Source organism: Cyrtonyx montezumae, unplaced genomic scaffold (assembly GCF_038088225.1).
Source record: "Cyrtonyx montezumae isolate F1298 unplaced genomic scaffold, pur_monq_1.0 scaffold_3, whole genome shotgun sequence".
NCBI classification, from domain to species: Eukaryota; Metazoa; Chordata; class Aves; order Galliformes; family Odontophoridae; genus Cyrtonyx; species Cyrtonyx montezumae.
The window spans coordinates 110,154,237-110,179,746 of record NW_027072034.1 but is presented as its reverse complement, the minus strand read 5'-3'; the positions used below and the strand labels follow the sequence as shown (position 1 = coordinate 110,179,746).

Sequence of the window (25,510 nt, the reverse complement as noted above, 5' to 3'; positions counted from 1 at the left end):
ATAGGGATCGCAAGGCAGACATTCCTCAAAGGCGCCGAAGCTGTGGATGTGCACAGCGCGGTACTGCATGCCCGGCGCTGCCGTCCCCTGTGCAGCTCCGTGCTCGCTTCCAGCAAGGGGAAGCTCTTTTCAAAACGTTTACAAGTTCCAAACGGCATGGCTAATTTTACAAGGATGAAGTTTAAAAGGGGAAAAAAAAAACCAACAAACAGAACATCCAACAACAGGCTACAAATGCAAGCGAATGCCAAATGTCAGCTGTTACACCACAGCGGGCATCTCTGGAAATGGAGAGGACCCCTGACCATCCAGAACATAAATAAAGCACCCCAAATATATGAACTATCTCACGGGCACAGACCCCATCTACTTCACAAGATCTGAATCATAGTATCAGGCCTTAAGATACAGCCCCACTGAGCTTAACGGATAATTTAATTATCTCAGACACTAATTTTTGGCTGTCTGCAGACTCCAGAGGAAAAACCACTGTCACTTGTATATCTTGTTTGCATCACCAATGTTTTCTTGCTTCAGTTCCCTTCCAGGAGAAAGAAATTCAGGTTTCTGACCTGTCCACTCAACAAGAACCACTTGATGATTATCAGTTATACAAAAAAATGGTTAGCAATAAAACGTTAATTGTTAGTGCTAACAAAGAGAGCAATCCCATTATGTCCCTGCCAGGCCCCCGTCCTGCTGACAGATGACCGGAGCTGGTATGCAGCATCCACACAAACAGCTCTGGTTCAGCATAAAGCTACCAGTAGTACCTAACACACACCCGGAGTGACTTATAAGCAGATCACTCTTTGGTTCTTAGAAGAGGAAAAAAAAATATGGATTCAAAGCCAAAAACAGTCACTTACTAGAATCAACCCTTGAAGTGCCCATTTTAAAATCAATGAAACAAACTGAACACGTTTGCATGTAAATTTTCAGCAATACACTGGGTAACTGGAGAGTGCTATGAATTGAACAGATGTACTGCACCACAGCCATGAGAAAGTGCAAGAAAGTTGGCTCAGCCATAATTGTCTGCAGCCACTCCAGGACCACCCCAACAAAACCCTTCTGACTGAAACCCTCCCAGTGTGGTGGATAGGAGGTCTGAGGTGAAAGTAAGCCCCCTTAATAACCCCTTGGTTAGTGCCACTGCTCCCACCTGTGCTGCTGCCACCACACATTACACAAGCAGTGCTGACACTCAGCAGACACAAGCTCTGCCAATGGAAAAGGCAGCCTTTTTTCCTGTCATGCTTCAAAGTAAGGCTTACCTTGCACATCCCTCTACTCCCTCTCACAGATCCCTGAGAAAAATCTCCCTCTGACCCTGAGAACTGACAAATGGAGATGGAGAGTCTCCTTCTGTCTCTGAGGTCATCACTTCTGATCCAGCTGTAATTCAGTGATTACTCAGTCGCTGTGGCTCTCCAGGAGCATACATTAGCAGCTCATGGGGGGAAAGGAAGGAGTGCACAGTTCCTGACCTCCACCACCCCTTGTCTCCACGCCCCTCTGAGCTCTGAGCAAAAGGGAGGAGGAATGTAGCAGGGCTGCAAGAAATGCAGCCTGTGGGATTGAGATCGAGTCTGTCGATAACAGATGCTGCGAAGACTCCACTGTGCCCCACTGTTTGTTAGCGGAAAGACAATGTCTGCATGCAGCGGGTGGGGTCCTCTGAGAGATTTCTTCTTCTTTAGAGAAGGTATCACTGCTGATGAAAGGCACTGAACAAGCAGCACCAGGATGCTGAGGTCTCCACAGAGCCAGGCACATGGATTTCTCAAGCACAGAAACCATCCCCTCGAAGTATTACCCTTATTCTAATCCTTCCCCCTACTACACAATTTCATGCCACGCACAGGCTCGCCACTGCACTTCTGCAGCTTTCATCTGGAGGCACTTAGATGCTACTGGAACGGGCATTAGAGACTAGCTTGAAGACAGATAATACAAAAGATGACAGTGAGATCGGGCACCTACAGGTCACACAACCGGGGACTGAAGCTGATATTCACGGTGGGACAGCTAAATCTTTAAGCAAGCGTAAAGCAAGGGCAGCAAGCCTGTTTTTCTTCCTCCAAGAAAGACACCAGCACGGCTGCATTCATTAACATTTCCTAACTCTCTTCCCATCTAGCCCCAGGATTTCCCATACCTTCCTCCTATTTCTTTTACGCTTACTTCAGATAAGAAGCGCTACATCTGACCCTGTGCAAGGGAGCAGCAGTATCAGACATCTCCCAAGGAACTGCAGCACGCACAGGGAAGGCTCTCCTTTCATTAATTCACCGATACTGAACTTCCCCCTCAAACAGTCACAGGATCTGTGCACTTGCTGCAAAGTATTTTGGAAGAGCACGGATTATCAGCAACTGACTGTCATGTCTTGGCTGCATTGCTTGGAAGCAGATCTCCTCCAGACACAAGCAGCATCTTCGTAAGCCTTAGTGTTAAGTCCTAGAGCCCTATTCCCCACAACAGAGCACCAACTGGACTGAAAGACTCCGGAGTTTCTCAAAGGAACTAAAATGATAAAGCAGCTGAAGGCAGGTAACGTGAATCATAGCAGGGAAAAAAAATAAATCACCTATACAGGAGACAATTCTGCTCTATCTTTTAATACTGCAACACTTCTGTCCTCTCATTCTCCCATTACAAGGAGCTGATTCATGAAAATAGGATCTTTGTACCTTAAGACCTGCTCGGCTTCTTCTTCCTTTTACCTCCTGCCAAAAAGCTGCTCGTGGCAGAAGCAGGATTAGTTGCTGTGAAAATGATTGTGGTGTTGCAGACAAAGGGATCTGAGTCCAGTGAAAAGGCTGGGAACAACAGAAGCTGAACTTTTGAGGAAAAAAAGGATCACATTTCCATGCAGATGTCCAAAGCAATGAAGGTGGAAATTAAAATAGAAAGCCACACAAATATGATTCCCTGGCAAGACTGTCTCCAGCAAGGCAGAAAAGGCCATCAATAAATCTTCATTATCTGAATTGCTAAACATACCAATATAAAAATCCAAATATTAGAAGAACCCATCTTTTAAAATGTCCTCATATAAAACCAACTCTGCCTTGCCAAAACATGTTTTACAGAATGGGATTTTTTTTTCTTCCTTTTAATTCTGCTGGCCTTTTACCGAGGTTTCATCTGTTGCCTACAGGGAAGTGGGAATTTCCAGGCTTGACAAGCTTAAATCCCCGTGACATACAGTCCCAAATTTTAGAGGCAGCAAAGATTTTGATTCTTACTTCACTCCCCGCTGGTTTCCTCCCTGATGCACGCAAGAGCTGTCTTCAATCTCAGCTGTTCCAACCAGGAAAAAAAAAAGTCCCTGAAAGAGCAGCATTGGATCTCCCACCACCTTGCTGCTACCCCCGCACAGAGGCCAGGCACACAGCCCACTGCCAGAGCACAGCTTGCAGGAGGAAGGGGCAAAAGCAGAGCACATCAGAGTAGACCAGAAGTGAGATATCCCATATTCATCTGCTAATAAAGCTGTATTTATTTTGTGTAGTAGTAGTCTTAGAGTCCACTTAAGATATATATGCATTACATGAAATCTCATTAACTTCTTGGCAGAGAAACCAAATTAATTTTTTTCTGTCACATGCAGTGACGCTTTCTGGTCCTGATTCATCAGAGACATTTTAGAGGTTTCAACACTGTTTACTTATATATCTCATATTGCTAACAAAACATGAGGAAAAAACACTTCAAACACAACCACTTTAATTACTTTGTATCTCGAGACTCATAAAAGTTCATACAATGCTCAAAAGCCCCAATTCTAAATTTCAGAAGACATTAATTTCTTATTTTAGTGCCCTGTGTTCCAAGGAAGGGTAGGAAACACGAGACCATGCTTTAAACGTAGCATCTTCAGGATTTAGGAGCACTACCTATGCACTCAGGGTGGGTTAAAGAGGCATGTATTCCCTCAAGTCACATACCTCAAGCGATGACAGTGCTATGAGGTAACAGAGGAAAACAACTTGGGTTAAGAACATTAGCATTTAATCCAATAAAGTATCTGCAGACTTTCATTAGGTCCAAGTGGTGGGAACATCTAGCAGAATCCAACGCAGTTTCTGCTGCAGGACTCAAGGAACTCTTCCAGTTGCCGACCATCAGTGACTTCAGGTTTACACTAATAAAAGCTCCGCTCGTCTATTGGAGCTTTCACCACTCTTCTTGAAGAGATGCTCTCTTGCAACTTGGAACTTTTCTGCCATTCACATTTGTGCCACAGAGGTGACCAGGAATGAAAGCCACCCATTTAACTTTTCTGTAAATGTGCTTGGGGTAACTAGACTTAACAAGCTTCCTGTTCCATCAGGGCTCCCAAAAGATGGTAGGCTTCTCAGGGCATCACCAGCAAGCACAAGAAGAAAAGACTCAACAAGCAAGACGCATGTCTACCTATCAACTCAATGAGCCTCTGCTGTCTTAAGCTAATTTTAGAAATAGCCCATAGCCACAAATAATATAAAAGGAAATCCCAACACAAACTCACAAGAAGCAGAAGCACTCTGGGGGACTGCAGTCTACAGAGAGGGGCCAGTAACCACAGCTGAACCCAGGTCTAACAGAGAGATGCTGTTTAAGCTGGCAGAGAGGAAGTACTGGGCTGGGGTAAAATTCCACCTCCCCGTGGAAGCAGTCTGTGGCTCAGGAGTTCCCCCCACCGCAGCCACACAGGGGAAGGTGGGGGTGAGCCTCAGGATGACTTCTCCGAAACCAGTAGTGCTTCTCGCTCCTGCAGTGTGATTCATCCCTCAGGCTGCAGACCAAGGTGCCGGCTTTCTCCTAGCACTGATGAGAAAGGGTAGTCACCCTGTTTGTAATCAGCCAGCATTATCTCATCTCCAGAAACAGTAAGTCAGCAACTAGCCTTAGGTGGTAAGTAGGGGGTTTCCGTAGCAGTTCTCTTCTTTGAGACTGAAGAGAAGTTGGAAAAAAAGAAGGGAAAAAAAAAGCAAAAAAAAAAGGTGGTTACAAGAAAGGGAATATTTTAACAGAAAGGGGGAACCAATTAATGCTTTCAACTTGTTTCCCTTCACTACTGCCTGGAAAGGCAGCTCTGATACAAGCATCTTCTGCCTAGGGCTTTCTGAGAGACCCTTAAACATCCACACTGATTGCTTCCCCCCACTCAGGGAGACAGACTGTCCTCTACCCTAAATGCTTTTATCCTCTTGATGAGGTCTCTTACCCAGCTGGATCCTGCCTCCCTTCTCCCACTGCAATCTCTGAGCCTGAGAGAAGACACCTGGGGACCTTCCACTTTGCTTTGGAAAGAGGTTTAATCCCTTCACATCCTGGCATGGGGTTGGAGCCATGCACTGCTCCCTCTCCCCAAGCACCTCTGGATACAGTCCTGCGCGACGGATGTTCCCAGATGAACACAATTCAAAGCAAAGGGTTTTCTCTGCTGTTTTCTTGCTCTTTCAGGAGTCATATAAAAGCAGGTGTAGATAAAGAGCTGAGGAGACCCCTGCAGTGAACAATCCCACTGTACCCAGACAAGACGACAAGGCTTAAAATATCTTCTGTGCCTAATCGTAGCTAAATCATGCCCTGGATGTCCCCTGCCCTCCACTTTGTAGGGTCCGTGCTTCTTGTTGCCCCTGCAGTGGCTGGTCTCACCAGCAGGCCCACATGGCTGCACCCCAGAGATCCGAGGATCCCTGAAACAACACCATCACGATGCTGCTGAGATGCCGACAGCCCCACAAGACCTTGAGGGTTGGGGCAGGGGTGCTTCGGCTTGAGATATTCTGCCACCCAAGACCCGGATTCTCTGCGTGCGGAGGTCCCCGCGGGTGTCGGGTCAGGGCAGAGGGCTGCCGAGCTGCGAGCGGGGCCTTCCCTGAGCCCGCTGCCCTGCTCTGACTGCAAAAGTGCCGCACGATTAATTATACATCTGCGCTACAAAAGCTCAGCCCTGTAACTGCAGGGGGTGCTATTCATCAGCCTTGAGACGTGCTGGCAGAGGACAGCCAGGGTCCAGCAGTTGACAGGGAGAAATAAATAAATACAAAAGCGGGACGCGCCGTGGGTCGCGGGGGTGGACGCGCGGCGGCAGCGGGACCCCGGGCACCCGGCGGCAGAGGGGCACAGCGCGGCGGGGGCTGGGCCGTGCGGCACGGCGGGACCCGGCCGGGCGGGGCGGCCATCAGACACTGGGGCGAGGTGTGGGGCAGGGCACCCGGGGCAGCGGGCTGACACCTGCACGCTCCGCCCGTTCCCTGTCCTTTCCCTTTCCAGGACGCAGCTCTGCGACACGCTGGCAGCGGCCCGAAGCGGCTTCACCGCGGGAGCAAATTTAGAAGGACCCCCGCTCCCTGATCCCTCTCTTTTGAAGCCCCCGTTTCCCGGAGCGGGCGCTTAGCGAGTACAAACGCTACACGGTGCCAAGCATCCTTCCCCTGTCACTGTCGGCTCCCCTTCCTCCTCCAGACACACGCGCTAACACAAAATGACGGCTTCCTCGGCAGGCTGAATGAGCAAAGCCCTCGCGCCGATCCCTAATTGTCTGCGTTTTACTCTCTCGCTCCGGTCGTATTATATCACAAAACTCAAAGCAGCCCACCCACTGCCCCCGTCTTTGTCCGAAATCTCAAATGAACGGCAAATTGGACACAGGGAAAAAAAAAAAGAAGAAAAAGAAAAAAAATTGCTGAAGAAGAAGGGAGGGGCAAGCTGCTCCCCCCTCTTCCTCCACCCCCTTTTTTTTTTTAATTATTCCTTTTTTTTTTTTTTTGAGGTTGCTCTTTGCTGGTGCACCCACGCTGCTATTGTGTTAAAAAAAAAAAAAAAAAAAGGAAAAAAAATGGAGATATTAAAAAAGAAATCCCATCTCTCAGCCCTCGCGAATGTGACCCCGAGGCCCTGCCCTCCTCCTCCCATCGCCGCCAGGCCCCCCACCCCGCTCCCAACCTGCGGAGCTGGAGGAAAACAACAAACCCCTCTGAAACCAAAACAAAAAACGTGATGCGGGAGGGGGGGGAGAAGAGGGGAATCAGAAGCGGATACAAATACAAACAAACCACGCAGGGACACGCAGCAACCCAATAACCCATTTATGTCGGGCTGCAGGCTGGAGCCGGGCTGCGGCGAGCAGCCAACAGCTGGGGCCTGGCGTCGGCCGGGAGCTCTGCCCCAGCTGCGTCCCTGCGAGACGCCGCAGCCCCTGCCCGCCTCCGGCCCCCCCCACCCGCGCACTCACACACACGCACACGCACCTCGGGCGGCCGCGGCGTCACGGGGTGACACGCAGACACGGGCGGGCGGGCGGCCGCGCGCGTGGCCTGCCGGATGCGGCCTCTTTTACACTCTAAACTTTCGAGAAAGAGAGAGAGAGACATAAAGCCCATTTACTGTACCTTTCTGGCATCTTTCTCAGCTTTCCCTGCTGCTTCTCCCCACCCCCTTCCGATTTATCTCAGCTACTGGTTTTATAAACCGAGAGGGTGGAGGGGGGGGGGGTGGAGGGAAGAGGAGGGGGCTTTTTTCTCCTTTCTCAGCCTCGTCTGCACCTTCTGCCTGAGCAGAGTGAAGTCACAAGGCTGGGACTGTGACATCACAGCGAGCCCACAAACACCGGATTGTGACTTCACTGCAGGGCAGAGCGGGGAGGATGAGGAGAGGGGAGGGGAAAAGGCTCTTATTCAAACACATATCTGCAGTAGTAACAAAGGGAACTCAGGAAATGGCTGGCCCAGAAAATGGCTTTTTTTTTTTTTCTTTTGTAAAATGCACGTTCTCTTTTTTTATCCCTACTCCCCTGCCCACCCCCGGGCTAAATAAATAAATAAATAAATAAATAGAAGTTTGTGACCACAGCAGAAATACCTTTTACAAGTGGTTTGGACAGGACAGGAAGCAAGTACCGGATGAGCACTGCCCATCACCCTTTGGGACAGAGCCACTCACCCTGGTGGTGCCGGGTTTGAGACTGAGGGGACAAGAGGTGACATGATGGCACGAAGGCAAAGGGGCTGGGAGAACTCAGGACTGCAGGTCACGGTGCTGAAGAAGCTGGCAGTGACACACGGTGACAGGGGTCTGGCAGTGGCGGGTTGGGCTGAGGTAACACTAGTGCGCACTCGATTATTATTTTTTCTTCCACTTGAGGATCTGAAACCACTTTTAAGCTATATTTGGAATAAAAGGGGTAGTAAAGGTCAGGCTTAAGGTAACAGAGCTGAATGCGTGGCCTAAGGAAGGCAATAAACAGTGAAGTTTTCGCTTCTCCATCCAATCTTCAGTTTTTAGGTGCCCCATGAGGCTGGGGTAGGTAAAAGGAACACCCAGAGGCTTTGAATGTGTAGCAGTGCCTGCATGTTGCAAAAGAGCATGATATTAATCTATTTCTGTAACAACCCCCCCAATATGGGGATTTAGAGTATAGGCTTAATGCGAATAGGACAAGGACGGTTGCAGGAATTGGGGTTTTCTTTGTTTATTCAGTTGGAGGTATTTTTTTTTAATAGCAGTTTACCGAAATGTAACACAACCTCAAATATGTTGGTAAATAGGCATAAAAAAATAAAGCCCTGTTATTTGTGTTTAAAACAGAATTTTCTTCCTCCTTTTGGAGCTCGGCAACCCGAAGCCTTTGCACTGCGCTAATCATGCCTGCAGGCCAGGAATGCAGGGGGATAATAAGCCAAGGGCACGGCCACAGCCAAGCGAAGTGCAAAAATATACGTGTATAAAAATCACAGAGTGCTAATTGCAGACAATGCTATAAAGTTATCTGAACCGCAGAGCCGAAGGGGAGGCAGCTGTGCTCCTCGCAGCGTGTCCACCCTTCTGCAGCCACCACTCCTGCCCTCGCCGAGGCCAGTACAGGGATGGAGCATGGGCAGCCATGCTGCACATGGCAAGTGGGATGCAGAAGGGAAACCAACACAGATCTCCACCAGGCTGGCAGGTAGAGGCTCTGAGTGGCTCCTCCGTGTCAGAGCTGCTTCATCCATGGGCTCTGAATGCCAGCGCCTCAGGCACCGTGTTTTCTTCCCAGTCCTGGCACTGCCATGGCACCTGGGAAGATGTTCCCTGGCTGCCTGTGTCGTTGTAGAGCTTCCAGTGCCAGCACAGCAATAAAACAGGCTGCCGTGGAAGGGATGAGCTCTCCTTCAGAGAGGGAGGAGGGCTGGCACGCTGTGGGCACCCACCTGACTCTGTGCCCACCGTACTCCCCAGACAGCCGCAATTTTGTTACAACTGAATCCCAGCGGATCATTTTCTCCCCCACCACCTCCACGTTTGCCCCAGTCCTTTTCCTTGGGGACCTCCCTTGGCTGGGCACACAACATGGCTGCTGCAGTGCCAGGGTGCTCGCAGCAGTGGGGAGAGCGGAGCCAAGGAGCGAGGAAAGCGAGAAACCCAACACACACACAAACGAGAACAGGCGCGCTCCGCCTCGGCCCACACCACCATTACCTGCCTTGGAGCGCGGCCAAGGCGCCCAGGCCGCATCCCTCTGCACTGGTGCAAAGTGCCGGCTTTCAGCAGCGCGTCTCGTCCCAAACCACAGAAGCAGAGCCGGGGGCTGAACGGGGGGCTTCTTTTTGCACAACTGCGATTGTTTTGTTGATGCGGAAAGGTAATTAAAAAAAGTTCTGATTTCAAACGTGCCACAGAATTCCCAGAGCCCGGAGGCTGCTGCTTAGAGGCAGATTAATCACACTGAATTCTCCATCTAGATATTGCATGCACTCCAAACTCCCACCGCTAATAGCTCTAATATTCTCCTCAGCGTGTGCATGCTGCTGGTGTTATGTTCCAGGAATATTAATTCCCCAACTCCAGCTCCTTTCACTTGCGCATGTACCCTAAAGGCTTGCTGCCGGGCACTGGGAGATTATGGAGGAGAGAACACGGTGCTGGAGGAGAGCCGGGGTGCAAAGGTGCTGGGAGCTTCTCCAGGAAAGCCATTCATGTTCTTTGGATATGCAAGCGGCCCCAGTAAAACCTACCTGAAGGCCAAGTTCTTTAAACAAAGACAGCCAACTACACAGGCACAAGATGGTTGAAATTAAAATGAGTTCCCAGCGTTGGCTTTGTCTTACCCGCTTCCTGCTACCCTGAGAATTGCCTCAAATTTCAATCCTATTAACTGTGGGCTCTGAGTTACTGGTTCTTCCCCAGTTCCCTTCACCCCGGAGCAAGGCTCCGTGCATCTGAACTCCTCGGCCACCTAGCAGTCACAATGAGAATACGACGGGTTGTGGTGCAGTCACCCAGACAGCGTGCAGTGCTTTACAACCACCAACCCCTTCAGCTCTAGCAGAGATGAGCACAGAGCCTCAGGGTCCAGCTCGAGCTCTGTCATCAGGGAACCAGGCGCATCCTCATCCCGCAGAGAAGAGGGGAAGAAGTCCAAAGGGAAATGTGTAATCTTCCGTCAGATTGAAATAACCGCTGTTCCTAGTAAGCAGGTCTATGCGTGTGTGATCTATATATATGGCCAAAAGGCCGGCTGCTAAGCTATAAAATGAATGCACACTTGAAAAGTACCATTTAAGATGTCTGTAATGTAATTTTCAAAGCTGCTGAATGCCCACAGCTCCTAGTGCTGCTCAGAGAAGACTGTGAGCAGTCTCCAGCCTAAAAGCCAGGTCTGTTCTGAAACCGGCCCCACTGGGACTCAGGAAGTCCAGCCCAGAAGGCCTCAGGACAGATGGCTGTGGCCACGCTGCCATTTAGTAGGTTTACCTGCCTGGCAAGAAGTAGCTGTGGATATGATTTTTCATATTGATCAAGAAGTCAAAATATGTATCTCTCTATATAATATAAATCAGCGTGTCTAGGTGAGTGCAGAAAATAAAAGGGCATTTGCCCCTTTTGTTCAGGCATTTCCAACAAGCACACCAGCACACATCTAAGCCATAGGTTCACTGTACCATACAGCCCGCCAGCTGTTCTCACAGCTCAAAACATCCTACCTAGCTTCTGAGCTAAATCCCATAAGAGCACAGATGTGGGGACATAGGTGGTGGTCCACTGCACAGCCCTAACAGATCAAAGGGAAAGTGCAACATTTTTATGGCTAAATACTTTACAGGTGTCTGGTGGCGGTGGCAGGGATGCAGTAGAACAGAGGCATTTTTTCTAAGCTTCCTCTTTCCTATAGACCCCGTAGGTCTACAACCACACGTGTGCCTTGAACTCTCAGCCCCAATTCCTTCAACTTAATTCCTGCTGCAGGAGAGGGAGGACAGGCTACATAAGGCCCTTGGGGCCGGCCTCTGCTGTAGTGTAAGGGAGAGGCACTGCTTTCCCCCCCTGCAATAAACCAAGGCACCACTCTGTGCGGCTTAGGCGCAAATGTGTGATCCTCTTTCTCTCTTTGTACACAAAGAATGAAGCTGATAGCAAGGCTGACATCTAAATCCTCACTATTGGACGTCTGAGATAACCCTGGTTGTTTTTGTTTTTAAAGCTCAAACATAGGAGAAGGGAGAAAGACAGAAGGATTTCAACCCCTGCCAAACCCTGTTGTCAGCCCCCTGAGTTACAGATCTATGAACTCTTATGGGATGAGGGCTCTTTGCTTTTATCTCCCTGTGCAGCTCATGTCCTCAGCCCTCTGCAAACAGATGTTTTACCCTCCGAGGAAAAAAAACGAGAGAGAGAGACAGAGAGAGACAGAGAGAGAGAGAGAGAGAGAGAGAGAGAGAGAGAGAGAGAGAGAAAGCACAGCCAGGAATGTTGTCTGCAGATGTCAGTCAGGACCTCAGCCTGGGTCTTACCTCCCAGTCCTGCAAAAGGAGGATACATGAATTTTCTAGTTGGATAGTCAGTATCATCAAACAAGAAAATTGTGAGGTTTGGATTGTAATGCAGCCTCACGTTCAGTGAAAAGGCCCCGTTATGAAGGGAAGATGTGGGACCCAGGAGCCTATTCTTGGAACCTGAAAAATTAAAATTTCGCTAGAAATATCCTAAAGAAATGGTCAAAAATAGCACAGCATTTCAGACCATTTTTGTAGAACGTGGTAATATTGGCAAGGGGGGAGTGCTTGTAGGTAGAATACTGTCGGCTTCGGGGAAAGCTTTCTCTGCATTTTTAAAAACGATATGAAGGAAAATATTCTTGGGAATGAAAAGTCTAATGATTACATGTATATAGAGAGTGTCATCTCCGTGTCAGCTTTCGGCAGAAATCCGCTCCCCCACGCCGACGCCCTCCCCTCCAGCCACCCACCCTGATATTCTTCTTCACCACTTCCCACCCATTAACCCAGTACCTGCAGTGCAGTGCTCAAGTGGGACTGGCGGAGCTGCTGCCGCTGTCATCTCGTCGGAGCTGGCAGTCACCTGCCAATCTCGCCCCCACTTCCTCCTCCCTCCCTCTCCCCCCACCCCTCGTCAGTGCCGCTCTCCCCAGGGATGGATCGCTCTCCCCCCCCACAGCAGCCTCACAAATAACTACTGTTAACTCAATAATATCCCCCTCCAAGCTTTTTAATTACCAACCCCGCGCGGTGCTCCAGGCTGGCAAGAATGGGATGGAGAGGGAGGCTAGCAACAGGGGGTAGGAGAGTTTGGATCGCTGTGGGCTTCACGCTGGGGGAAAGGCTCCATCTCCTGCACACGGCAGCCCTGGACCGCCCGTGGGATGCTGCAGCCCCGGCAGCGGGCAGGTGCAGAGCAGGGAAGGGAAGGTGTGCGTGGGGGGGGGAGAAATCAGGTGCATCCTTGCAAAACACTGATATAGCTCAACATATGAAAGAGCCCAGCTTTTTGCTGTTGTTTTTGTTGTGGTTTTTTTTTTTCCTTTGCAAGAGAAATGTCTTATTAAGCCTTTTTTTTTTATTTTTATTTTTTTTAACCCCTGAAAATTCATGGGCTTGTGGTCTGGGAGGATTTTACTTAGCCTCGAATTAAATGGACATGGCTTACTGAACTTTCAAACAAGCTCTCCACCTAATATTTGTTTGTTTGCACCCATTTAAGCTCCCTTGGTTTTTAGCAGGTCTGAGTAAGAGGTTATTTTTTTTTAAATAATCAGTTAATGAAGTTTTATCTGAATAGCCCTAAGCCTATTAGTGCTGGGGCTGTCCGTGGAGCCCCCTCCCCCCAAGGTTAAACAAGCCCACCATTCCTTTTGTGCTCTAAACAACACACTGGGAAGAAAAGAGGCAAAGAGGGATAAGAAAGCCCAAGCCTCACACTCTCTCCTTTTTAAATTATAAAGAGACACTGGAAGGAGGCATAAATGCAAGGCCTTCTTTTATTCCAACACCCCCCCCCACCCCACCCCCAGCCTTGTCCTCTCCCTCCTTTGTAAGTCACCTTTACTATGAAGACACTGATGCTCTGAGTCTATACTTGCTTAAATCAAGAGAGCAAGTTCAGGTAATCGCCTCTCCACTGCAGGAGTCGGGCAGAGAAGACTTCCCAGGGGTGTGTTGGGCAGAGGACAAGTTCAGGGGAAGGGGCACAGACCAAACGTGCTGGTGCCTGCCATGCTCTGCTGGAAGGGCACCGTCAACTGGCACCACCCGCTGCATCCCAGCTCGGCAGCCCCTTGGCAGACACCCCTGTGCCTCGGGGGAGCCTCCGCTCCCCAAAATCAACAGCAGCCTTCCCAACGCTTCATTAAACAACACAGCTTCCCACCATTGCCCCGGCAACCGACACAGGCCTCCTGTTTGCCAGCTGGGGGAATTAAAGGCAGCCTGGCAGCCAGCCCCCAGCTCAGCTACCTTGGTAAGCTTGCCTTAGCTGTTAGAAAGAACCACTGGGCAGGGCAGGGGGCTGCACGGCCTTGGTGGAGATGTGCTCGGGAGAAGTGCTCCCACAGAGAGCCAGGATGCCCTGCAGCATCTGTTCTGCTGCAGCAGCCAAAGGCTGCTCCCCACCTCTGCTGAGCACTTCACTGTGGCACCTGCGGCCTCGAGAGCACAGACACTCCCCATCCCTCTGCTTACTCTCAGCACAGCCCTAGGGAGGAGCAGAGTACTGCCCAAGCCCTCATTCACACTCCAGATTTAGATGAGCTGGGGTAGCATCGGAGAGGGTGAGGGAAACAAACCCTACTCTCACCTACTCCAGTGGCCCCATATTACAGAAAATATACCCTGCATAGCAAAAAGCAGAGCAAAACTTGCCAGACTATCTGCTACCTTCAGCACTTATCCCACGGCACAGCTCTGCAACACGCCAACTGCTTCCAGCAGCTTCTTCACATTACCACCATGAGCTATGAACACCACAGAGGAGGTCTGCCAAAATGAGGAGGGGAGGAAAACACCTCGCTCCACAGCAGCAGCGAATAAAGAAGCGCTATTCACAAACTCGGGAATCCAAATCTGTTTTGTCCTGTTTTCCATGACTACTGACTGCGAGTAGAGGTCTCACAGGGAGAAGCATTAAGTATTTATTCCAGCTCTTGGTTTTGTCAGATTCTGCTGCCACTAACATGTTTCAATCCTGCCTGGAAAATGACATTGCTTTTTTTAATCTAGGGATCCCAAAACAGCACTGCAAGGGTACCTCTACCCTCCTCTGCAGCACACAGCCCCGCAGCACGCTGCATTTCCCAACAGCAATGAACTCTGCCCAACGAAATCTGCTCCATTCCAGAACCTGAACAATCTGCATGCCCTCCTTCTCCCTTCTTTGTGAAATATTACTTAGCTACATATTAAACAGCAGAAGAAAAAAGAGGAAGAAATCAAGGCCTACCAAATTCTGACCGCTACTTTAAATTGCACATGGAAGTGGCACATGGAAAATATGGAGTTGCATATAAGCATTAAATAACTCGCTAGCAATCTTTTGGGAACATAAAGGCAGCATCTCCACGCAACCCTACCAAAATTATCTGAGATATCCCATGTCAGTTTCAGGAGACAGCACTGAGTTAAGGGTTTCTGCAGAAATCTAGAGCAGAAGTAAATAAGGGGCAGTAAAGAATAATCACAAAATGGCTTAGGATCCCCAAAGCCCACCCAGTTCCAACCCACTGACATAGGCAGGGCTATGGCACCCACCAGCTCAGGCTGCCCAGGGACTTGACCAACCTGGCCTTGAACCTCCAGGGATGGAGCACAACAGCTTCTCTGGGCAAATAACCAAACATTCCAGCAAAAGCTTCCCCAGAAGAACCAACTGAAACCATCCAAAGGATGTCTTTGAGATTAAGGGAAAACAGTAGGAACACTTTGACATCATCCACTGTAAACAACAGTGATGATGGAAAGAATGCTCTCTGGTGGGGATGCAGAGAGAAGGGGAAGCTTTCAGTGATTTGCAGGAGGAGTCGAGAAGGGAACCTGAGATGTACATGCAAGACCACGCAGGTAATGGCTAGACTGGGAGATGTGGTTAGCAGGCCTCCCAGCACCTCTGGTTTAATCATGTATTTCCTATTTGGGAAGTTTCTGATATTCCCATCTTCTGGTTCTTTGTTCATGCAGGACTCTAACCTCTCTAAAAATACTGGCAAGGGTCAAAAAGCCCCATGTTTCTGGATCTTGACTTTCACTTCCAGGCTATAATAAGTTGAATTCTGGAGGCTTAACACCAAATCAACGCCCACTCTGAACAGAAACCAATCTGCGTGTAAATCTCAGGTTTTTCAGGTAGTGCTGGGCTGTGGAGGGAGAGGAGAGGCTGACAAGTCCTGAAGCTCAGGGACACATGCCCAACCCAGACTGCTCTCACCCCGTCCCCACCTCTTGGACCTCGAACCGCTTGCTGCCCGCTGCTGCCAAACCTGCTTTTACTTTTTCCCCACACTCCTCGCTAAACCTCCAGCTCTCTGTCTGCCTCTCCTCCCACCTGGCCCAGCTCACCTCCCGCACTTTCACATTGTTTTCATTCTTCTCTGCACCCAAGAGATTGGAGTTTCTGGATCCCCAAAGGCCAGGGCGGACAAGGAGCCGAGCCACGGCCTGCCTTCCTCCTGGGCCAGATTTGGGAGCAGCAGGGATTGCTGCCGGCAAGCCAGCGGCACGCAGGGGCAGAGGATGCGTTGGCCTCGGCGTGCGCCCTGCGCTCATTTTCCCCGCTGCTGCCATCCATGATTAATCATCCCTGAGACACGCCTGCCGCTCCCCCTGGCTCATGCTGCCAGAGCAGAGGATCCTCCTCGGGTGCCCGGCCCTGGCCTAGCCTGTGTCTCCTGGAAGGGACCCTCGGCGCTCTGCGCGCCGGCCCCTCGCCTGGCGGCCTGGCAATTAATCTCTACCCTCCCCCCATGTTCAAGCTGGCCCCACCGCCCCCTCCCCCAGCCCCCGTCCATCTGTGTCTAATTGCGTTTCATCTGCAGCCGTTCTCTGGAAGACTCACCGGGAAGGTGTCCAGAAGACGCGCACAAGCCCGAGCACGCGCTCAACGCGGGGCATGGGGATGGCAGCAGCACCGAGCCAGGTCCCCCCAGCCCACCCACACCTCCAGGAGACAGGGACTCAGTCCCCTGGCAGGGGGCAGGGACCACGGGTGACAAATGCCCACAGAAAGCAACTCCAGGCAGCCCAAGGGCTGAGGCTATGGATTCCCTTAGAACAGGCTGGAGCCAGGTGGTTTCACACCTTACTGTCAACTAACACAAAGGTATGGGCTGACATGAGCGGCTGGGAAGGCCGGCCTGGCACTCAGCAAGGGCAGTGTTCTCTGCAGTCAATCCTCCAGCTGCAAGAGGTCAGGGACTGTGCCACTAACCCATGTAACACCACCTTAAGCCTTGTCTAAGTGTTGCCAAAACTTCACATGCACAAATTCACGGCTCCAGTGCTGGTGACAACGTTTACTGTGGCAGGACAGCAATGTGGACCCAGACACATCTTTCAGAGTTGCTTTAATCCACGCTACCAGTCAGTAACATGCTTACAAGCAGGAGCTCTCAAGCTTTCCCTTTCTCTTGCCCTCCACTTAAGAGTGGCTGCCCATCACAGCCAGCCCAAGATATGCAAACACAGAAGTAAGCAGTTGAGTTACCATGACTAACGAGTTGCCATTTGTCAGCTGAGTCACAGTAGCACTAAACTAACCAACCTCCTGATGGTTTAAGCTGATGTTTTACTTCTTACTGCAATGAAGAAGGATGGCAAATGGAGTCAATTACTATAGCCCAGATGACGACTTATAATCCCATCATGGTAAATCAACTCACTGGCAATCATCCGTTCATACATTTTGCTCTGCCAGTATCAGATTTACTCAAACATTTTGGTCCCACCAAATGCTGTAAGCTAAATGCATGTCTGCAGTACAACCACAATGCTGTTTGTGGCAAAGCTGCAGAAAGCTACCATCCTATTTTTATTCTTTTAAGCCCCTCCTCAAAACACTTATTTTAATGAAAAGTGCCGCATTTGAAGATGTCCATTTACAGAAGCAGATGTGTCACAAACATATACAGAGATCTTTAAGAAAGCACATAAATCATCCTTCTTTCTCTTTTGCCTTTACTGGATATTAGATGCTGATCTGAGAGAGCCCAGAGGTCTGGCTTTGACCCCCAGTTACAATATAGACCTGCCCCACCTTGAACCACACAACGCAGCTGTTCATAAGCTCGACAACTGGTTTTGACAGAAAGCGAGGAAGAACACGTGCATTAATGCTCTGAAAAAGCTCTTTATGCGAGACAACGGTTGTATAAATAACTAATTATAAATATACACAAGAGATATACAACTGCCCCAGAGCTCTGGCCTTGTGTGGTAGCCTACAGACAAGGGTACTTTCCCGATGCTCAGTACCTATGACAGAATAGGCAGCACTCCATCTGCAGTTGAATTACATCTGCTTTCAGAGCTAGCTCTGAGCCAGCACATGCTGGGAGTAAACAAAATTCGTCAGGAGACAGCAGTTTGTGACAAACAAGAGCAACACATGGACTAAGGACCACTGAACAAGTCCCCATGCACATCAACACCATGGCAACTACCACTACCCTTACGAGCCCTTACAGAGGGAAAGCCACAGAAACTCACCTCTCCTCCCACTGTTAACAGCCCCCTGCTCCATGTCAACGTGCATCCTCCACACTGGCAGAGGAAGTTTCTGCTGGCATTGCCTAAACTGTATCGTCACAGTGCAAGGACTGTCAACCCCGTATCTTTCATCAGTACAGAGTTCTCCTTATCAGAGAATGAGAGCACAAAAGGGAGGGAGAAGCGCGTACACACAAGCAGTGTTTCTCTGATACTCAGCATAAAAATCTAATCAAAATTGTACCAGAATGGCGATGTGAAAAGCACCCTGCCAAGTCAGTAATAAATATAAAATTCATCTCTTATATTTCCACAATATATCACCTCTCATCCTGCAGTACTTTATGCATTGTTAGGACTCAGACGAATCCCCAAATCAGAACAGATTTGCAGTGGAATCTCACATTTTTGTTGGCTTCACATTCATTCAAATTACATCCTTAAGCAAGAGTAGGATAACAGACACTTAAAATGGCCCCTTGAACGCGGCAGCAGCCATTTTAAATAGGGCCTAACTCCTTCCAGACACCTGATTTGATCCCTGAAGCTTGTCCCACCTCTGTCCCCCTGAATTCCTGAGCCCTGCTCCCCCTGCTACCTGTCCTGCAGCAAAAAAAAAGGCCACATGGTGTATTTAGGGTGCACAAAAGAGCTGCCTGCCCCAGCACACTCTATTGATGATACCCCAACTCTAACAGTAAGCCACCTACCTCCAGAAGTCACAGCCACCTTGATTTCACAAGACAGTAAAACCTTCTTTTCTCAGCTTTCACCTTTCCCAGTTTATGCCCCATACAGGTGTTATACACAGCATCCACGGGCACCAAGAGCTACACACTGTGCAGCTAACAGTAGTAACAGCTTCTCCTTTTTCTGAAGACCACGTGGAATGTGAGAAAGGTGGAGGGGGAATGGAGTAAAAAGTGATCTCAGCTTGCTTTCCATTAGTCACAGCCTACCTCCCTGTGGCCTGTTACCCGAATACTCATCACCAAACCCTTCCTGACAGATGCACTTGCTGCTGATTCTGATGGGAACTATCAGCCGTGCCACATTTTCTAGTCCTATCAGTATGATTACATTACAAAACTGTGTCCCTTTCTGGCCCAAAGATTTCACATTCTGAAAGACAGGTGTACAAAAGGTGGGAGGCATCAGAAAACCCCAAGGAATTGTGCAAGTGTTAATAGCAGTGGGTACCTTAAGACAGAAGCGCTGAGTTTAGCTCTTCACGCATCACGCCCTATCTGAGCACAGCAGGTCTAAATAGGGAAAGCATCTTCTCAAAGCTCAGCTAGCGCCAAGGTATCCAAACAAAGACCAGGTTTTCATGACTGCTCAGCAACCACAAGCAGTAGGTGTTCAGTTCTTGGAAATTCTGACACTGCATCTAATGAGCCACAGACAATCTCAAGCTACTGCGCCATATGAGTAGTGGTAGCATAGCTAACTAGGGCTGGCAGCATCGAGACATGCACTGCAAGGTTTCCCTTTTGTCAGTGAGGTTTCTGAGATTGTAGTACTTTCCATACTTACATCTGCTTGCTTCTTGGTGGCGCTGCCTGCAGATCAAGTATTTGGGAAAGAAAAACCCCAGTGGAAATCATAACAACGTGAACGATTTTAAGTAGTCCACCCAAAGGAGGAAGAAGGAGCTACCAGTACTTGGAGATGTTTCTAAAAAGTCGTGCATGATAGAGGTAGGAGTCTTCTGTAGCTCTGTTTACATTTATCTGCATCTACACTGACGAAATCAGGACAGTTATTTCACCTCTAGCAGCAGAAACACAGCCGCAGCACCATCAGAATCACCTCTTGATAAAAAAAAGAAAACACAATGTCATTTAGCTTCACAGTGCGACGATAAACTGTGCATCATTTGTCTTTCTCTTTGCAGTATAGATAAGGCCGTGGAATAGCATCACCTCCACTGTGGTTCACAGGTCACTGCTGGTCTGTGAAGCATGATAGGTGGTCCATGCAGCACACTATCTGCAACCACTGCTTAGCGAGCCACAGCGCTTAATAAAACTCCCCATCTATTGCCCGGTGTCATTTTTCTCATTATAAACACTGTATGTTTTTATGTCCATATGCCAGAAAAGCACTTACATCTAAATGTAAAATATCAGCCAAAGTCCATCTACTTTTGACAGTGGAGAAGCAACATTAGGAGACCCTCCCTGAGCGAGCCAGCTACAACGCTGCGACTGAGACATCAGCATCTCCTCCTCATGGTCAGTGCAACGATGCCATGCCAGTGTGGGAGAAGCACTGGTGGGGAGGCACTTGGACAGGACTTCTGCAACAAAGCCACCTCTCTATGTGCACATGGGCACTGCTGCAAGCAAACAGCTGCACTGGCTGCACGTGCTTGCAGTACTGGCAGTGTCTAGAGCTGACATGCCTCAAAATGTTCTGGTTGCAACCATATCTGAAAGCTGGTATTTTATTTTGGGCTGAACCCGATCAAAAAGCTCACAATGAAACAGAAAGCTGCAGAAAGTGGAAGCAAGAAAGGAAAAACACAGGCTTGTTACTGCATGGTACAATAAGGGAAAAAGAAGACAAATCATCTTAACAGGGAGGCATATGGTCTTGTCTTCTCAGGAAAATAATGGAAACGCAATCATTCGGGACAGTCGCAACTAAATTGGACACAAACACCGGAAAACATGAGGAAGGAAGTATCACATACACTGCTTTCTGATCACGCGTACGGCTAGGTAATCAGATCAGTGAGGGGTATTTTTGTTTGGTTGGTTTGTTGCTGGCAAAAGGACATTCAATTCCTCAGCTGAAAAGAGACTTATTCTTTGTGTCTACCTTGCCATTGCCTGCCCGGGTGCCAGTGCAGGACGGTCCCTGACGCACAGGAATGTGACAAATGCATTTGTGCAGGTCGGCACAGAGAGGCGTCAGGCAACAAAATGCCTCCATTGCTGAGTCCTCGAGGACAGTCAAGAGATTGTGCTGAAACAGAAGGGTTGTTTGTTTTGCTTAAAATGTATTTACTTCAACAAGTAATTAATATTTCGAGTAGAGAAGGCCTTTGTTAGAGATTCACCACGTTCACCCCTTCAATTAAGGTTTTAAATGCTCACATTCATAGATCCATTCACACTTCCCACTTGTCCTTCAGCAACGCCAGCAAAGACCAGAGTTTACATTCCTGGCACCTCGAAGATAAAAAAGAAATAACACCGAATCCTCCACAAAACAAAACGCTACAAAAAAAAAGGAACAAAACCAACCAAACAAACAAACAAAAAAACCACCATACCAACCACATTAAAAAACAAACAAACACAACAAACCACCCCAAACCTACCAGGTCTTTTATCCATCACCAGCGAGAAGAAATGGTGTCCAAGATGAGCTGCGTGGGCACCTTTCCCCACTCGTGTGACATGAACCAAGGAGTCACTTGAGTGACCCGGGCCACCCCCAGAAGAGAGCTGAGGGCCTGAGGCACAGGGCTCAGCGTGGGGCCCACTGGGCGGCCACCTTCCTCAGCACCATGCACAGGTGCCCATGGATCCCTCCATGGATGTGCAGCAAACTCAGTGCACTTCAGTACCAGGCCCCAGTACCCCTGGTCGCTAGGGTGTTGGTATATGCTAATTGCAATGTCAGGATATCAGCACGCACTGCTCACAGGAGCAATGTTTGGACCCAGCGCCTTCGTGTATTTAGGGGAGAACGGCTGGATCTGCCTCTACCTGTGCCGTGCTGATGTCACTGGCTGCTATTTCCAGCCCGGTTGCCATGGAAACAACCAGGCCTCAGCACCAGTTAGCAGTTCAATATATAATTTACTTATTCTTTTTCACCTAAGTGATTAGGACTCAAAATACAGAAGCATCTCACATAGATAAAATCTTCTGATCGTTTCACAGGAATTTCTTGAAGACAAAAAAACAGCCTGAAACACCATGCTGTGCTTTCTCTGGGGACTGAAGAGACAAATAAAAGCCTACAAGAAGAAAAACCCTCTCCCCTCCATCCCCTGCCCTTCCAAGTTTCGAAGGAGACGGATGTTAAAGTAAGGCACCTGCCTCATCCTGCACAGCCGCAAACCCCTTTAGATGGATGGCAGCGTGACCCCAAAAAGACCCTTTTTGGCTTCTGCAGATGACCGCCATACATAAAGCAAAAACTCTTTCTCTCATCCTCATTAATCTCGGAGGAAGCGGCTACTCACGTCATGCTGCTCGCCACAGCCCTTTGGGAAGGCAACCGCTCCACCTCCGCCTGCAGCAACACACTGCCAGCAACTGCCTCCATCTCCCATTGCTTTCTTAACCAGGTGAGGTGATGTCTTTGGTTTTCCACTCCTCTATGGTCAGGTAGTTTTAAAGTAATCCAGGACCTTTAAAGGCCCTAACTTTTCATACTGGTTTTCATTATTTTCAGAATGGGAAGTTTTAAGCATTAATTTTGAAAAACAACAGCTCCGTGACTAAGCTGTGTGGTCTGGATGAACAACAGAAAAAGAAACACCCCCCCAGAGTTCCCAACCAAGGCTGGCCACCCCTCTCTCACTTCCCAAAACAAAACAACTCATCACAAACCATCCGTATGCCTTCTCCTGGCCCTCATTCCTCCCTTCACAGCTGGGCACAGGGAAAGAACGACAACCACCAATGAAAGCCAAATAGACAGAAGCAAAGAGGTATCTCAAGCAAGGCTTGAATTTGGGCATGCTGCCTGCAGAGCACAAGAAAACAAAAATGCACAAATCTCCAGATATGCTGCAGAAAGAAGAACGCTATCAGGCATCTGGGCTAGTGCGACCTTAAGGGCAAATTTCAGAGGCCTCCCTACACAAAATCATTAGCAAGATCACTGGGGATGGTCAAATGCTTCAAACAAGAATTAAAGAAAACATCATTGTGCCCAAAGTTTAGAAACACATGGTAATGCCTCAAAAGCAAAAATTAAATAGGTGTAATCTATAAGCCTAACTGACCTGAACAAACCTTCGTCCTAATTTTCTCTGTTTTGTTCCACCCAACTCCTTGACTCATCCTCCCTTTCTCCAAACCACTGCTTTTGTTTTTGCTCCATGTTGTTTTCCTCTTTGCTCTTCAGCATCTCCTCCCTCCCCTCCCTCCCTCTTTATACACTCCCCATCACTGCTGGCACCACTCAGTCTGAGCTTCTTCTTTGCTCTTTACCATCACCTGTGCCCCTCTGTCCCTTCATGCCCTCACTCTGATGGTTGGGTCACAGTGCATTTCTCTAATATTAGCATCTGGTGCACGGTCAACCAGTATCAATTGAATTAAACAGCCACAACACCTTTGAGAATTTAATGGGAGCTCCCCTGATTCAAGCTAGAGGAAGTAGATGATAAATTCAAGTGATTTGGCAAAGATCACATGGGCAGTCAGGAACAGTGCCAGAATAGAAGGCCGTGTCCAGAATCGCTCAAATCTATCTTTGGGTCATTTCATGGTCGAGAACCAGATCACACAATCGACAAACCAAAACAGATTTATGCCGACTCCAAACCAGAAACAGCCACTGAAAATATAATGTCTGTTGGCTGCAGATTGAGAAGTGTGATTAAAAACTTGATTAAATGGTTTCTATTCTGGGGAAGGAAAAAAAATTTAAAAATAAAAGAATCTCTTTAAAACCCCTTTGCTACAACAGCTCATCTGACATGGGGAGAAATACACTAGAGAAACATGTTAGAGGGACTTCAGCTATGGGAAAATGACGGGCGCTCTGGATAGAGCTGACAGCTGACTTGAGAGTCATCACAGGGGCTAACATCTTCCTTCTCCACACAGCCTACAGTGGTCTGGCACATCTCAAAACTCAGAAGAAAAAAAAGCTGCTGATTTCATAAGGAAGTAGCCTCGGAGGCTGTTTGGAGGATGAAGTCAACTACATATGGTTCTATTTATTTGTTTATTTTGGGGTGGGGAGAAGGAGTCAGTGGCAAATTCTCAGCCCTAACAACCAACTCACAATAAAAGCTCATGAAGTCAAGGGTTCCTTAAGGAGAAAAAAAGAAACACTCTTCTAATTTGTATTTATTAAATACACACCAACATATTTTCAGGATCCCAAAACTCGGGCATCTGGCTCTAATGATTAAAGAGCGCTCCTCCTGGAGGCCACCACTTGAACCTAGCCTAGATAAGCTGTAATCCAAACCTGCCTCTGGACAGCAGATTCATATGGCTCACACAGAAAAAGCCCTCTGTGTTTGGAGGTGATGCAAAACAGGTACAGTAGGCAGGTCATGTCCGAGTACACCGCTAGACCTCTACACCACAAACCAAACACAGCTGCGTTTGAACGCAGAAGCAAAGTTTTCTGCATTTTCTTTCAGTTGAAAAAATAAAAATCCCCTTAGGAAACTGTACAAAAATATCCCTTCTCTGCGCTTTATGAATGAGAATTCACATGCAGAAAGGCAGGAAATGAGGTAAGGTTGCTTTTTCCCTCCTTGTCTATATTGTGACTGCAATGCACACATGCATTTATAAGCTGAAGAATATAACTGCACACACTTTATAGATCTGCATTTCATCCAAGCGCTGCTCACTTGGGAAAACTTTGAAATTCAAGAATTCTGTGACTCCGATACCACAACCGTTACCAGTTGGGAGCTAACATACATTTCTTTTTTTGTTCATCCTGAAGCTTTGAATTATAATTTGCTCATTAGCCTAATAAATATCTCATCGTTGTGTGGCCCATAACAGCAGAAACAGCAGTTGTTATAGCAGCTCCCTGCTGCACCAGAGGAAGCTCTTCTGACCTCAGCATCCCAGAGCACCTTAAGCAAACACAGATCCAGTAGAGCCATGGTCCTCCCGGAGCTAACCCGGACACATGCAAAGCAAGAGGGGCCGGTTCTCCTTCCTCCAGAGCACACACAGATGCTTCTCCAGCCACAGGAGACATATCCCATCCTCAGAGACTTTTTCCATCTGCTCTCTGTAAAGAACAAATTAACAATCTATGGCACAGGGGCAACACGTGCCATAGAAAAGTTTCCCTTGCTTGAGAGCTGTGGCTGTGCTGAGCATTTTGGTTCTAATCAACATGATATCCTGCCATTCTGCTTTCCCCAGGTTGCCTCTATATCTGTCCTCAATCTGCATGAGACTCCCACTTACACCAGGGCCTGGCAAGAATTTCCTCTTAGAATGGAAAGGAAAGAAAACCAAGAGGTATTTAACAGTTAATAGATATTGGAAAAAAAAAATCAAACCATACACAAAAAAAAAACCCTACTACTCTTCAATGCATATAAAAACGACCCCAAAATAGTGGGTCTGGTTTTGTTTGGGTTTTTATTTCTTTAAGTTGAAATTGTGATTCTGATTCTGTTGAGACCTCCCCTGGCCCACTCCCAAAACATATGCGTGATGAGAAGAGCAATGACTCCCAAATGTACTAAACAGGGCAATTTTGGGACCTCCTCCAAGATCTCTCTCCATCTGCCCACCTCCTGCCCAGCAATTCATTCTGTCCCACAAATCTCTGGCTCCTCTGTGTTCTGCAGCCCTACTATGGGC

At 48.4% G+C, this 25,510-nt stretch overlaps 1 protein-coding gene across 5 annotated transcripts in view; it reads right to left on the bottom strand.

Annotated features, from left to right (window-relative positions):
• Positions 1 to 25,510, bottom strand: part of TCF20 (transcription factor 20) — a 112,578-nt gene that overhangs the window by 60,126 nt on the left and 26,942 nt on the right. The window contains exon 1 of one of the 5 annotated variants that reach the window (XM_065742804.1): positions 7,392 to 7,750. The exons of the other annotated variants lie outside the window; for them this stretch is intronic. The gene's annotated coding sequence lies outside the window, so the exon portion shown is untranslated. Of the gene's footprint in view, positions 1 to 7,391; positions 7,751 to 25,510 lie in introns of those variants that run through there. 5 annotated transcript variants of the gene reach the window in all.